The sequence below is a fragment of the Topomyia yanbarensis genome, chromosome 2 (genome assembly GCF_030247195.1).
Source record: "Topomyia yanbarensis strain Yona2022 chromosome 2, ASM3024719v1, whole genome shotgun sequence".
Classification (NCBI taxonomy): Eukaryota; Metazoa; Arthropoda; class Insecta; order Diptera; family Culicidae; genus Topomyia; species Topomyia yanbarensis.
In genome coordinates, this window is record NC_080671.1 from 143077732 (window position 1) to 143093286 (window position 15555).

The window sequence follows — 15555 nt, forward strand, 5'->3', positions numbered from 1 at the left end:
CTTAACTCTGGATTTTGAGCTCTCGCCTCGAGATTCTATGCTATGGACTTTAGACTGTGGTCTCTGAGCTATGGGCTCTGGGTCATGATTCTGGACTTTGAACTGTAGACTCTGGACTCGAAATTCTGGACTATGCACTCTGCACTCGGGATTCTGGATTCTGGGCTCTCTCCTCGGCACTCTGGGCTCTGGTCACTGGGCTATGGAATCTAAACTCTGGATTATCGAATCTGAACTCTGGATTCTGGACTCTGAGCTATGGAATCAGGACTCTAAACTCTGGTCTCACTATTTTGGGTTAGGGGCTCTGGACTTTGGGCTCTGGGCGCTGGATTATGTGCTGAGGACTCTGGGCTCAGTATTTCGGGTTAAGAACTCCAGACTCTGGTTTCTGGTCTCTGGGATCTGGACTCTAGGTTTTGGACTCTGGACTCTGGCATCTGAACTCTGAATTCTGGGCTGTGAGCCCTGCGCTCTGGACTCTGAACTCTGCACTCGGAACTCTGGATTCTGGACTCTAGACTCGCCTCAGTATTTTGGGTTAAGGACTAGCGCATCTGGATTCCGGTCTCTCTACTAAGGACTCTGGACTATGAAATCTGGAGTCTGGGTTCTCTCTTCGGGGTTCTGGTCTCTGGGCTATGGACCCTGAATAAAAATACACTGAAAAAAATAATCAGTTTTGTCGGTAGGTAGGGAACATAATTACCTATCTTAGAACAAAATTTCATCTTCATTTCAAAATCGATTTTTTTAGAGTAGAAGTCGATGAACAATTTTTTCAATATTTTTATTCAAAAAATTGACTAATTTTGTGAAAATCACTCCTACATTATTTTTTGTAGGATTTGTCTTTTTTAGACTATAGCCAGTGGAAAAAATTGGTACAAAAAGTTTGACCCTTTTCAAAAGACAGTTTAGATCATTTTTGGAAAAGCAAAGTATGCAAAGTGGCTTTTTGTGACAAAGTCTTCATGTACAGAAAGTTTCATTATAATCTGAGAGGGTGCTGCCAACTCAGAATACGATTTAGCGCGAAATTCGCCTATTGTAATGAGGGAGCGTGTATAACACATTGCACGTTGTGTGCTTTTACTTAAGACGATATAATCTCCAGTCCTAAGATGAGTTAATGGGCTAGATTAAAATTAACTCGCGACTTGAAAAAGCTACATTTTCAACACCATCGTGGTCGTATCCTGTACATAACCCTTTAATTTTTATTGTTGTTGGCACGTTTCAAATATTTCAAAGACCCTCAGTTCAAACTGATGTCAGAAACGAACTTTACATAAACCATCTAATTTAAAGTTATGAAATTTATTGAAAAAGAGACATCAGTGTAGTATTGACAAAATTGGTATTGTTGTTCAAAAGAATTAAAAAAAGCGATGGTTTTAATTGAACCTATCCTTTTGAACTTAAGGGGGTCTTCTACTCTAATAGTTTCAAAAAATCGATTTTTTTTCTTTGTTTAATTTCAATCTATATGTATCTGAGAATACGCCACAGAAAGGATTTGGTGAAAATCATATTCCTTGGCATGTTTCTGGGAACCGAAAGGTACCCATCTCCGGCCGTTTCTGAGATACTAAGCGCGGTGGCACCACGATGGCGCTTGTCTATGGAAAAATCATTGTTTAAAGAATTCACCGGTCCATTCTAGACGCTTTATGTATATGTGAGCGTCTGTGAAAGGTTTCTTGCTTTTTTATTGGGACGAGATTATCGTACGGAAGAAAGAATGCATCGGACATGTTGAGAAGCGTATGGGAACGAGATTACGGAAACTGAAGAAAGAAAACAAAGGTACCGGTGCGAAAGGAAAGGTAAAGTTGACGGACAAATCAATCGGCCAGCTGCTCACACCCAAAACATCAATGAGTCTCTGAATAGTGGAATCTGTTCCTTAGCCCCAAAACGCACAAATTTTGGCAGACAGGCGTTCAATGTTGTGACTTATTTGGCAGTCAGCATCTTCAACCAAGGATTTTCATCGATCTTACAAGCTATGGAGGTGATGGGAATTACCTTGGGGACTGAAGCTGAAAGATGTGCTACTCAACCCGACGGTGAACGTATAACTCGTTCTGAACGCAAAGTGCTTGTCGCGGAAAAACAGGCCCAAAGGAAGGTGAGTTCTGCGGATCTGGTATAATAGATTATCTAGTAAAGTACTACAATCGAGTTATACACCGTACTTTTTCTTTAAACGCGTTTTCCCAAAAGTAGTGTTTTTTAAGCGGTCAAGTATGTTTTCATAGAAGTACTGGACCGATTTCAAAATTTTTTTCTCCAACTTTTCAGAAAATATACCGCTATGTTTGATCGAGAGGGATTTGCAAAATGTCAATTTGTTACATTTTTATGGCCCTTAATAGGCCAAAAAATAACTCAAATATTGGGAATTTCGTCGTTACATAACTTTTACAAATTATAAAATAAAAGAAATCCCTCTTGTCTAAACATAGCCAACGTGACTATGATTGTAAAAAATATGAGTTTTCTGATTACATGTTACCCAATTTGCCAAAACTTTACTTAAGCGGGACTCATGCAGTTTTTTTAAGATCGCGAGATTTTTCTTTTCGTCTTTAAATGCAAAATTAAAAAGTCAAAACATGTATCTTCAAAATAAAAAAATAGTTTCAAAATCCATTGAGTAGATGCTTTACAATTTAATCCCAAAAAAGTGCTCAATTTTAGCCCTCGCGAGTTCTACTACCCCCTTAACATTGCCAACACAAGACTACTAATAAGTTATTCTGTGGAACAAGATGTGATAAACTTTGTTTGTTATATTCTTGAACACGATTGATTAAACCTCGTATGAATTATTTAAGACCAATTTTTTGTTGGCAAATCGTCAAACATTTGATCATTCTTTGAAAATCTTAACGTTCAAATATATCTTATTTGAAAATTATTACTCAAGTCTTTTTGGTGGTATCCAACGGTGAAAATAGATCGAAATGGTGAGTTTACCGGGACGTCATTATAGTCCAGGGATAGCATAAGGGTTTGTGCATTGGATCGAAGTCCAAAAGGGTTGTAGATTTCAATTCTGCCTCTGGGGGAGTTTATTTTTAAATATTTGCTTTCGTGTAACTCACTATTTCGATCTGTTTTCACCGTTGGATACAACAAAAAGTCTTCAATAAGGTATTGGGACTTACGTCAAAACCCTAAAAACGGGAATTAATTATTGTTCATCTTAAGCAGCCACAAATACTTACTCTAAAGGTGCTGATTCCTAGACTAGATTGCCGTTTCATTGTGTATTTCCTGAAAAGATAAAAAATAGGTTCATGAATATGATTAAACAAAATAAAGTACATAATTTATTTCAGTACGGACATTTCGTTGATTAAAAATTCATTTGTGAAATTTTCAGTTGAACACGGTCGTCACATCATCTGACATTTTAGAATGCTGATATTTCAAACTGCCCCGAGCGCTATTTCAAATGCATGCGAAATAGCAATGAACGCTTTCCTCTCAGAGTTGAAGACGTCTTAGTTAATATATAAACGGAAATTCTATTTTCAAAGCTCCGGGAAATCTCTCATATACTGAAGAAAATAACTCATATCGTTAAATATCTGTCGCATCTGTCAGCGGACATAACATTTAACATTCTTAAAACGGCATGACAACTCTCTCGTATCAGTCATCAAAAGAAATATCAAAAGCACACTGTACAGAATTTAACACATCAAAAGTGCCATCCGGAAAATGGTATGCACTTTCAAGTGACACCAGCTTCCGTCGACAAGTTACGCCTTGAAGGTGAGCAGCAGCACCGTGGCGTTTTCATTATTCACTTCTTCGCACTATAGCTGTCAACAAGTTCCTACCTCTCATGTATCAACAGTTCTTTTCCGCTTCCGCATACATACTGGAGAGAGTAACATTTTTTTGTTATCTTTTATCGTTCTCCCAACCAGCACAAATTGCAAAGATTGAAATCAACCACAAAGAAAGGATTCTCGAGCACGCCATCGCTCACATATATGAAATTTCACAGATGTCACAGTCTCTGCCACTCACGTGAAGCAGTATTATATTAGGTAGTTTTGTGAACTGCGAACAATCGGTTGAACTGGGGAAGTAGTAGATATCGTCGCTGATGTGCTATCTTATGATAAACGCAATTTTGGGCTAAACTGGATTGGAAATGTCACGTTGCTTGATTGGAAAATGACTACAAAGTAGCGTTTTCAGCATTTTGCGTGGCTCCTAATATTTAACAAAAAACGATATGAGAAACTCGAGAATGGCTTACACTATATAGAAGTTTCATAACTTTTATGTGGCTTTAGAAATTCCGTAAGAAGCGAGATTACTACAGAAAATATAGTAAGATAGATACTCTTCTTCGAAATATTTCTACCATTTATAACTTTCCAGCTATGTAATCTCCTACTTTAAAAATAATTTTTCTTGAAAAGTTCCAAATGGCGCATGTTCTAAGATGGCACAACAGTGCCGCTATGTCATGTGCAACGATAAAAATCAAATAATTTTGAAGTGATCAGCTAACTGCTCTGCTTGCAAAGTAAAACATTTTCGTCGAGTTTGCAAATTTTCCAGCACAGTAACTCCCTTTCAGAAATGTTTAGACCGGGTGACTGGTAAGATATAGTCAAGTTAGTTCACTGTCAAGACGTTTAGAAAGAAATGTTTAGCATGTTTCATCGTTGGATTTTCTCGTTTGAAGCGAAAGAAGTAGTAGCGCATGAATATTCCCGGCAAAGTTTTATCAGAATTTGTCTTCGAGCTAGTGCTGTGCAGTGACTGCTGTCAACTATTCTCTTTCACCATAGTGGAATGATGTGTACTTCAAAGGGAGCTTACGCAGTGAGGCAGCAGAGAAGACAAAACTGTCAAGCTGCCGGGGTCATCACGTTGTTTGTTGTCGAAAACTTGGATTGTAGAGTTTGGATGAGTACTTGTTTCGAATGTCGTAGTTTATTAAGAAACTTATTGAGGGTCAGAGATGTGATATCAAATTTGAAAATTGTATTGTATTGTTTATTTATAGGATTTTCAGTACCTTGCGACATAGTCGAAATAGTTTATTATAGGAAAAAATAGTCTCTTTCATTCTCTCTACTTAAGTTATGAATTTATTTGAATCCGTTGTAATTACAGCGTGGGCCTACCACCTATCATTATATTTTATTACCCTAAACTTTATCAACCACTTGAAAAATTTTATTTTTATACCTAGAATTAATCAAAATCAACCCGATAGGATTTGCCTTTCTGCTATAGAAATACTATGCAATCACCGTGAAAATTGCCTTTTTAACCGAGACCTGGAGGGCTGAGTCTCTTATACAATTCGACTCAGTTCGTCGAGTTCGGCAAATGTTTGTGTATGTGTGCGCGTGTCTATGTGACCAACAATTGTACATCGGTTACTTGGAGGTGGCTTAGCCAATTTTATCAAACTTAGTCTCAACTGAATGGAACCACGTAGGCTGTTATATAATTTCATTTAATTTCGACATCCGGTTCCGGAGATACAGGTTGGAAAATGCGGTCACGCATGAAATTCCCATATAAATCGATATCAGCATATTATCTAAAATATGCAAAACTTCATAAAATGTGTTCTAAATCACTTAGATTTATAACTTAAGCTCACTGATGCCCAATCAAACCCACGTAGAACACCTTCGGCGGAACCGAAAGCTTAGGGAAAGTGAATATTAAATATTAAGGAATTCCTAAATTAAATTTACACCTGCTCAGAAATGTCTGACTCGATTTTATCAAATTTAGTCTCAAATGAAAGCTACAGAACCCCTATTGATTGCTTTTTTTTTTATTCAATTCGTTTATTTGATAAGGCAAGTTTGCGTTAGCTTAACGGTGCCAATTTTGTTTTGTTTTACATTTTAAATATACTTAAAACTAGGGGATTACATATTATGCTATATTTCACCCTAAGGAGGAAAAGTTGGTAAAAACCAAAATTTCTCACTAGGGTGAAAATTTGTTGGTAAAAAACCAGTCTTTGTACAGGAGGGCACAAATCCTTATTTTCCTTCGTCCTAGTGTCGGTTTCTGATGAGGCGAAGCCGAAACGCAACTAAGTATGAGGATTACATATTGATTTTTGAAATTAAACTAAGGCTAATTCATAGCTATACTAAGGGGGACAATTTTTACGACTATCTTAAAAGTAGAAATAACTAGAGGGCGTGATTAAATTTTGTAAAGATTCGGGGACATTAATTAGAGTTATTTTATGTGGTAGTAGAGTTGGGCATTTTCAAGGATATATAATATAATATAATATAATATAATATAATATAATATAATATAATATAATATAATATAATATAATATAATATAATATAATATAATATAATATAATATAATATAATATAATATAATATAATATAATATAATATAATATAATATAATATAATATAATATAATATAATATAATATAATATAATATAATATAATATAATATAATATAATATAATATAATATAATATAATATAATATAATGTAATATAATATAATAATTAAAATTAGAAAAAAAAAAAACAGGAAAAGCTAAATGCTTCGTGAAGCTATTGGGGGAGGGGGTAGGGGTGTTACTTCTGTGTATAAGAGTCAGGGGAGGCAGGGGGAGAACATTATTTTAGTTTCAGGCTTCGGGAGATCAACGGATGGGTTATTGAATCAGGGTGGCCTTCATCAGGAAGAATCATGTACTGGGACGCTGGGTGGTCGTTGTCAAGATGGCAGGGGTTTCTGCAGACGATTTCGTAGCGCGGCTCGGATGTTGATCGGCTACATTTCGAGTTGTGCGTGTGATGTTCGTGCTTTAGGTCCCGTGTTTGTTGGCTCTATCGACAGTGATGTTTTGTGTCGCCTTGGAGTCGCATCAAACCATCGTGGGTGTGTGATACAGGTGAAAGAGAGCGCTTCTGAGAATGATAAGGCAAAAGGGGCAGTTAAAGTTGGATATTGATGGTTTTTACGATGGTGTATATAAGGGACATATAGAGGACATCGCGGCTTGCCAACACATCTTGAACCGGGACTTTGGGTGGTCTTCCTCGGGCCCGGAGGGTGTCCATAAGCCGAGACCTGGCGGAACTGTACTCGGTGCACGCCCAGAAAATGTGCTCTATATCGTGATAACTGTCGCCACAAGCGCAGATACTACTCTCCACGAGTCAATGCGTCGGAGATGTGCATCCAGCGTGTAATGGTTTGCCATGAGTCGGGACATCACACGAATGAAGTCACGACCCACATCCATCCCCTTGAACCAAGGTTTCGTCGATACCTTAGGGACTATAGAATGTAGCCACCTTCCTAGCTGGTTTGCCAACTTTCGAGGGTTCTCTGATGAGTAATACTGAAAAATTCGTGGAAGCAAATTGGTCTTTCCAAAACGTCACCTTCAAGGGCACCCACCTTAGCTAAGGAGTCCGCCTTCTCATTTCCCGGAATGGAGCAATAAGAACGGACCCACACCAAGGTAATCTGGAAAGATTTGTCAGATAAAGCACTCAGTAGCTCCCGTATTTTCCCCAAAAAATACGAGGAATGCTTTCCATGTTTCATCGAGCGAATAGCGTCAATAGAACTAAGACTATCCGAGACGATGAAGTAATGGTCTGCGGGTAATGCGTCAATGACTCCGAGGGTATACTGAATAGCAGGTAGTTCTGCGGCGTAAACTGAAGCGGGGTAACTGAGTTTGTAGGAGGCGGTGAACTTTTGATTAAAAATACCGAAGCCAGTGGACCCTTCGAGGTTTGATCCGTCAGTATAAAACATCTTAGAACAGTTGAATTCTCGGAATTTATTATGAAAATTATTTGGAACCACTTGTGGGCGTATGTGGTCCGGAACTCCATTAATCTCGTCTTTCATCGATGTGTCGAAGAAAACAGTAGATTCAGAAGTATTTATGAAATGCACACGGTTGGGATTGTAAGAAGAAGGATTAATATTCTGCGCCATATGAGAGTTCCCAAAATCGATTTTTCAGCGGGAGAACGTCCGACAGAACTTCGAGACTCATGGGTATGGGTCGACTGCATGCACCCTAAGGCGATACGCAAACAACGATACTGAATTCTTTCGAGTTTGATGAAATGTATGTTCGCGGCGGATCGAAAACAGAAGCATCCGTATTCCAGTACCGACAGTATCGTTGTTTGATACAACCTAATTAGATCTCCTGGGTGGGCCTGGGGTGCCCATTCCGGTTATTGTACGAAGAAAGTTGATCCTTTGTTGGCATTTCTGTTTCAGATACCGAATATGGCATCCCCAAGTACCTTTCGAGTCGAACCAGACACCCAGATATTTTACTGTGAAGACCTGAGCTATAGTTTGACCCATTAATAGAAGCTGTAGTTGTGCTAGTTCACGCTTATTAGAAAATACAACTAGCTCAGTTTTCTCCGTAGAGAATTCGATACCCAGCTTAATAGCCCATGCAGACAAATTGTCCAAGGTATTCTGTAATGGTCCTTGTAGATCGACAGCTTTGGGTCCCTTTACAGAAACCATGTCTGCAAGTTGCCTTAACGTCCAGGAATTGTCAACACATGCATCAATGTCGTTGACATAGAAATTGTATAGCAGGGGGCTTGGACATCAGCCCTGGGGAAGGCCCATGTAGCTAAATCGTGATCTCAATAAATCACCATGTGAAAAATGCATGTGCTTTTCTGACAACAAGTTTAGTAAAAAGTTGTTTAAAGTCGCTGAAAGACCATGCTGGTGCAGCTTCTCTGAAAGAATGTGGATAGAAACTGAATCAAAAGCGCCCATAATATCTAGGAATACTGATGCCATCTGCTCTTTGCTAGCATAAGCCATTTGAATTTCTGTTGAGAGCAACGCAAGACAGTCGTTCGTGCCTTTGCGGAAACCAAATTGTGTATCTGACAGTAAGCCATTTGCTTCGACCCAATTGTCGAGGCGAAACAAGATCATTTTCTCGAACAACTTCCGGATACAAGATAGCATTGCGTTCGGTCGATCCGAGGCTGGTTTTCCGGGTTTTTGGATGGCGATGATCTTCACTTGCCTCCAATCGTGTGGGACAATGTTAGCCTCAAGAAACTTATTAAATAAGTTCAACAAGCGTCCCTTGGCAGAGTCTGGCAGATTCTGGTTGAATTTGATTCTGTCTGGCCCTGGAGCTTTATTGTTACACGACAAGAGAGCAAGTGAGAACTCTACCATCGAAAAAGGTGTTTCGTTCGCGTTATCGTGAGGGGACGCGGCGCGGTAGATCTTCTGTGCCGGGACGGAATCCGGACAAACCTTCTTGGCGAAATCGAATATCCAACGGTTTGAATATTCCACGCTCTCATTAGTACTGTTTCGGTTTCGCATACATCGGGCTGTTTCCCAAAGAGTGCTCATCGATGTTTGCCTCGTTAATCCGTCGATGAACCGGCGCCAATAACCGCGTTTTTTGGCTTTCATCAAACTCTACATTCGCTTGTCTAACGTCGCGTACTGTCGAAAACTAGCGGGTAACCCGTCGTTCCGGAAGGTCTTGAACGCGGCGGCCTTCTTTGCGTACACGTTTGAGCACTCTTTATCCATCCCGCGCTGTCGAGAATCAAGCCAGCCAAAAAGCTGTACTCTTCCTCCGGAGGAAGTTCTTGAGTAGATTCGATGTTGTCGGATATCGCGGCAGCATAGCTCTTCCAATCGATATTTCGTGTGAGGTCATACGAAATATTGATTGCTTCCAATGGCCTTGAGCCGTTATTGATTTAGACTGCGATCGGCAGATTGTCGCTACCGTGGGGATCAGGGATTACCTTCCACGCGCATTCTAACTGTAGCGAGGTCGAACAAAGGGATAAATCTAATGCGCTTGTGCGCGCTGGTGGGGGAGGAATTCGTGTCATTTCACCCGTGTTTAGAATTGTCATATTGAAGTTGTCGCAAATATTGTGAATTAAAGAGGAACGGTTATCATCATAAAGGCAACCCCATTCCGTACCGTGAGAGTCAAAGTCTCCTAAAACTAGTCGCGCTGCAGGCTTCTATGATGTCATGTAGCCGGCGTTGCAGAATCGCGGTGTTGGGGGGGATATATATGGAAGCTATGCAAAGATCTTTGCCTTTGGTTGTTACTTGACAAGCGACAACTTCAATACTTGTTATCGAGGGAAGGTTAATTCTGTAGAAGGAATAGCGCTTTTTGATCCCCAAAAGCACTCCTCCATAGGGGGTGTCTCGATCCAGGCAAACAATATTAAAATCGTGGAAGTTGAGATCTATATCTGAAGTTAACCAAGTTTCACATAATGCAAATGCATCGCAACTCAAACTATTTATTAAAATTTTGAAGCAATCGATTTTCGGGATGATACTTCTGCAATTCCACTGTAGAACAGTGATCAAATCCGTGACCTCGTTCGATGAGTTAGCCATCGAAGGATACAATCGCTGAAAGGAGGGGCCATTTAGCAGTCAACTGCTTCAAAAATGTTCTTACTGTAGGGTGAAAAGCTAACATAAGACTTTTAATTGGATCAGTTATATTGAAAGTTTTTATTATCCAGTCCACAATGTCCGAGAGTTTGATAATTCCAGTGCCGCGATTATTCTCGAACTGAAACAGAGGAACACTTGGGATTTTTGATGTTCCGGGAAGTGCTGGGAACTCCTTCTCTGAGTTTAATCCTCCGAGACCAGGAGCTAATTGCTTCGGTTTGGTTGCAACACTTCCAATAGATGTAACTTTCGGAGCCCCGTCAAGGGATACCTTCTGGGCTTTACAAGGAACTTTAGGAGAGGAAATGTTCCTCCTCTTCCTATAACTTCTAGGCACCCTAGTAGATGTTCCCTCTTGTGGGTCATCAGCCTCGCCCTCGTTAGGAGGCAAGTGAGCATAGATGTTTGTTGAGGTTGGTGGCGTTTTCTTTAGCATTTCTGCGAAAGAACGTTCGGATCGTCCCGCAAGGGAACGTTTTAGTTTATCCTCGCGTAGTTTGTACGCGGGACATGCCGAGATATCATGCAGATTCTCTATACAGTAAGGACACTTCTCAGCATTCTCATTACACGAATCATCTAGATGATTCTCCCCGCATTTTCCACAGCGGGCCTTATTGCTACAATGGGTGGCTGTGTGACCCAATTGTTTACACTTTGTGCAATTCATGACCCGTGGTATAAAAAGACGCACAGGCAGACGAACCTTGTGCAAGAGGACGTAATTTGGCAAAGCGGTGCCAGCGAATGCCAACCGATAAGAGTTTGATTGGGGGTACGTTTTTGAACCATCCCCCGCAACTACTACTGAGTGCAAACGCTTGCACTCAAGTATTTTCACTGGCTGAAGTAAGCGGTCTCTAAAACGGCCTACCCCGTACTGCAGCAGATCCTCGCATGTCAAACTCTCATCGGTGACAACGCCTTCAGACTGTACTTTCACAGCTGGAATATACACGTGATAGTCCTTCGTAAAGTGCTCGCAGCAAGCAATATCGTTTGCCTGCTTTGAGTTAGTCAGCACGACCCTCAGCCTGTCTGAGCGGACCTTTTTTATTTCGGTCACAGTCGAGAATCGTTCCGTCAGGTCTTTCGAAATCGATAATAGATTCAGAGATTTTGTTTTGGGTCGAAAGAAGACCACAAAGGGACCGGTCGAGAGCTCTAGATATTGTTTGGGTCGAGGGAGAGCCTTAGGAGTCGGCTCGATGTCCATTTGGCCATCCGGGAGGAAGCCATCGACACCGTCAACGCACGGGGTCAGCACCCGCGCAGGCGGGAAAATGCCGTAAATGTATCAAAAAGGTAGATTTCACTTATCTGTATACTCGTTTCCCATGACGCACCAGTCCAGGTTTTATAGTTGGTTATTGTTCAATCCTCACTTTGCGAACAAAAGGTTGAGGAATATGGCCTAACGGTTAACACACGCACAAGAGAAAATGATAGTCCAAACCTCGAAGAGGCAGAGAATGGCAAGATAACCTTGAACGCGGATTAGTTGTTCTTTTTCCAACGGACCGAAAACAAAACACTTCTATCTCGGTCGAGCGATGCGTAGAGACTGAGTGACCCTATTGATTGCTATTAAATTCCAATGGAATCGGAGTTCTGGTTCCTGTGTTACAGGTTGAAGTATGCAGCGACATGTGAATTTCTTCTTATAAGCTGGTATAATCATTATATCTAAATGATGAAAAAATAATTAAAATGAGTGAATTAAATTGCTTTAAATTGTTGGTCCAGATCACGAATTGCAAATCTGAGTCTCTTTCACCTCATTGAGAACCGTTGAAGATTCCGGAAGATCCGAGAAAACGGCTATGTTCCGAAATTAGTTTCACTACTGTTTCTCACATATTTCTGGCTCGATTCTCACAATCTTTCGTTATCACCGATTACTGATCGTAGGCTAGGTAGTACGAGATATGGAATATAAAATTTAATGGCTACCACATTATCAACGAGTCGAGCCAATTTGAGGTCGGCCCAAAAATAGATTTTTTTATTCTTCTATCGTAAAGCTCAGGTTCTAAAGAATGTTACCTCAAATTTTTATAGAGGTCGGAACAGTAGACGCAAAGTTATAGCGTTTTTCATCTTGCTCCCTTGTGGAAGTGTGGCTTCTACTTGAAACTTTAAACGCGATTATCTCGAAATTATGTTTCCCAATAACGTCTTTGCGGTGACTACGATTACCGAAAAAGTTTTCGACCGATCTCAAAACTTTTTTTTTGGCTTGTTCGTACTTTAACTGCCGTGTCCTTGAACGATTCCTTTTTGTCGTCTAAAATTTCATATTAATGATATGATTTTTTAATATTTTTTTTAGGTGAAAATAGTGGATTGTTTGGAAAATTGTCCCCGTTTCCAAAAAGAAGAATTTTGTTTAATCAATCGTTCAAGGACACCACAGGTACATATACTACTGATTTTTTTAGTTTTATGCTTTTAGTTGAGCTGTTGGACTGGAATCATAGTCACAGCAAACCTCTTTGAAAAAAAACGCGTTTTCCGGAAATTGCTATAACCTCGTCAATTCTTTTTTTATGTTCTTAAGTGGATTTTGCAAATTGGACATTGTACTATGATAGACGTATAACAAGTATTTCATAAAAATATGGCTATATACCTTTACAAAAATTCAAACTTTTCCTTTTCTCCGCATCTCAACATATATAACCCCTTAAGAACGGAAGAATAGTGAACCATTGCGGAGTGGCATCAACAGTATTAAATGAAGGATATTGTTTTCACATTGATTGCTATCGAATTTCATTCCGGAGCTATGAGTAAATAATTCGATCACATGCGAATTTCCCTTTCACCTATAGAAAAGTTAAGCAATTACTCTGAAAATCGACTGTTTAACAGAGGCCTGGATGGCAGAAACTCTTATACCATTGCATTCAACACACTTCAGACACATTCCGCTCACTTGTATCGCTTACCTCATGAAAATAAATCTGCTAATATAAGTAAAAGTTGTTCTGAAATAAGTTGGTATAGGTTTAAGACTCCCAAATCATAGATATATAGAAATTTTGTAAAAGAATTTTATGAAAACCAGTAATACATTTATGACTCGTTTTTAATAATTGAATAGATTTTTCCGTACCACACCGGTATGTTCGTTATAAAATTAATTTGGAGTAATCTTAAATGCCATTTTATTGTATACATATCGTACAAAGATTTCATCTTTGGACGCAGATTTTTTGAGTGATTGGATCGCCGGATAAAAGGGGGGCAAAAATTGACCATTTTTGTTCCCTAACGCAAAAAATCATGCTTTTTTCAATTTTTTCACGAAAACAATGCACGATATTTATGAAATATTTTCAGAACCTATTAGTACTCATCAATACCCTTCTAAAAATGTGCTATTTGAATATAACAAACTTTGAAATCGGTTTTTCACGGGGGTGCACTGAAGTGTTGTCCCCTAACGCTTTCCGTTACAGTACGATAAATCCTTCTGCAGAGTTACTTTGGGAGCCTACAGAACAGGATATAGACATAAAAGATATAAGCAACCTATTTAAGAAATAGCGCAGCTATGCAATGGTATGAGGGGCCTAAGGGGAGAGAGGGGGAGGGGAGGGTTATGTCATTATGGGGAGGCCTAGCTTAGAATATCGCAAAATAATCGAGTTTTTATTACATCTATCAATGGATAAACTATCTAAGGATAAATCAACAATTTCAGAACAGAGTTCAAAGATATAGAATGGAACGCAATAAAATACCAAACAATTATGAGAGCGCAGGAAGAATTTGATCATAGGGAATAACACTCACTCGTCCTCCTTAAATATTCTTTCCTTTGTCTATCCGGAATTGAATTTCTTCTGCATGAACCGGACATCGTTGTTTAACACAGCTTTTTAATAGTTTCATAGCATGTTAAACAGTCTTACCTTTGCTGAGTAGCTTTAGTGTCACATTTGGTTATTTTTAATGGAACAAGAAAATAAATATTGAACCATCCTAATGACGTTTTTTGATCTACCCCAATCAACAGTCAATTTTATTTTATAATGTCAAAAAAACAAAGTCAGCTTATTAAAATTGCTAGAAAAAAACTTATTTCGTCAACAAAATAAAAGTTTGTTGAGTAATTCTAATAAACAGTTAATTTTATTTCATATATTTTCCGATATCAATAATGTATTCAACCTACCAAAACTACTTGAAACCACCTTGTTGTAACACACCGTTCATGGACGCCCCTTACATACTGCTGTGATTTCGGTTCTATCGTCGCTATCATATGCGAACACAAAGTATGTGTGTATGTGCTATAAATTTACCATTATTATATTAGCGATTAAATGTAAATGTTTCTTAAGATAAAAAATAAAAATCCTCAGTGCTAGTCAACCCTCCGCCTTGAGCGGTTGGTCCGTCGTAATTATATTTTGTAAAATAAATTTGCAAAATGTATTTACGGGCTGTTTTCTGAGAACATTCTGCTGCTAACTGTCCGTGGACCTCTGAAATCTCATTCAGGCGATTTGGAATAGGATGTTTGATCCGCATTTCCTTGTCCTTCAAAAAAGCACAACGTAGGGCCTAATCGCTGGTACAATCATAATGGTGCCGTGACCAGGATTTATAGGAAAAGGAACCGGTACTACTATCCTATCCCGTTCGGTCGTCTGAAGAACAAGCTGGCGTGAATTCCAACAATCGTCGTCGTCCAAAATGAAGTCTACGCCATTGTTCAAGCCATCATTTCATCCGTTTTAATCGCATGGAGCTCTACAATATCGCCATTTTATCTATGTTTCTACTACAAGTGAGTCATGTCGAGTTTCGTTCATTGCCAATATGAATACAGCGGAGCATAGCCCTCCATCTTATCGGAGCACAGCCCTCCACATAGCGGAACGTCGTTCTTCATTGCCGACTCACCTGATGGTCCAGCTCTTCATGTTTGAAACATCCCACTGAGAATGCAGGCTTTGGACTTATGTGCAGTCAAGCCTGGGTTGCTTCGTGCGAATCAGCGAGCAACCACCGTCATCCGCGCCGTCTTCCAGG

At 39.4% G+C, this 15555-nt stretch overlaps 1 protein-coding gene across 2 annotated transcripts in view; it reads right to left on the minus strand.

Moving 5' to 3' along the window:
* The window catches only part of LOC131681595 (trissin receptor), a 267645-nt gene that overhangs the window by 200799 nt on the left and 51291 nt on the right, over positions 1 to 15555 (minus strand). For both annotated transcript variants that reach the window (XM_058962486.1, XM_058962485.1), the window contains exon 2: positions 3237 to 3285. The gene's annotated coding sequence lies outside the window, so the exon portion shown is untranslated. The remainder of the gene's footprint in view (positions 1 to 3236; positions 3286 to 15555) is intronic.